Consider the following 862-nt stretch of genomic DNA (forward strand, 5'->3'; position numbering starts at 1 on the left):
GCCTGCGCCCGCCGCCGCCGCCGCTCCGGGAAGATGAATCCGGTCTGCACATCAGCACATCTGAATTGAAAGGGGAGACCGAGGAAGGGGGTGGGGGGCAGGCATTTCTACGCCGGGAGACCTTAAAAGCCTGCAGAAGCCAGCGAAGCAACTGACTGAAAGGAGAGGGGAAAAAAGTGTGAGGATTTGGGGATGCACTGTTTGCCTCCCCTCTACCCCCCAGGCTGTCTTTTTACCCTCTTCCTAACTTGAAAAAAAAAAAATCTTCGCAACATCTAACCCAATCACTTGCATCCTGCTTACTTATTCATACAATCAGGGTCAGGATCCGGGCCACAGCCTCCTCTCTGACTTCTTTTGATAGCCTTATACAAACAAACAGACACGAGCGCGCTGGCAATTCCATTTATATTTTACTAAAGAGAAAAATTAATATGTAGCTAAGTCCACGAACAGCAATTAATAGGTGACGTACGTGCCTGTTGAGAGTTCCAGACCAGGGGTGGCGCGAGGGATCGTGATAACTTAAGCTGCAAATCTCTTATTTCCCCTCCCCCCCAAATAAACAGGGAGTGTATGTTTCCTTTGCTGTGAAATCTTAGTGCAGCTGAGAAATGGAGAAGTGAACCTTCGCGGTTTAGGTAAGGACCTGAGCTACTGCAAAAAAAAAAAAAAAAAAAAAAAAGTGTGCTAACCAACAAAGTTTTGCTGAGAACCAAGATCCTCAGAACGGCAATATAAAGAAATCCAAAATCGAGTTACAGATTGCAGCAGGAAACGCTAAAACCTTGCTGATGGGCTGGCGCTCCGGCTCACGTGGGCTCAGGAAGGGAATTGGATGGGATACTAGGGAAGCAAATTT

Source organism: Tupaia chinensis, unplaced genomic scaffold, assembly GCF_000334495.1.
Source record: "Tupaia chinensis unplaced genomic scaffold, TupChi_1.0 Scaffold000039_1, whole genome shotgun sequence".
NCBI classification, from domain to species: domain Eukaryota; kingdom Metazoa; phylum Chordata; class Mammalia; order Scandentia; family Tupaiidae; genus Tupaia; species Tupaia belangeri.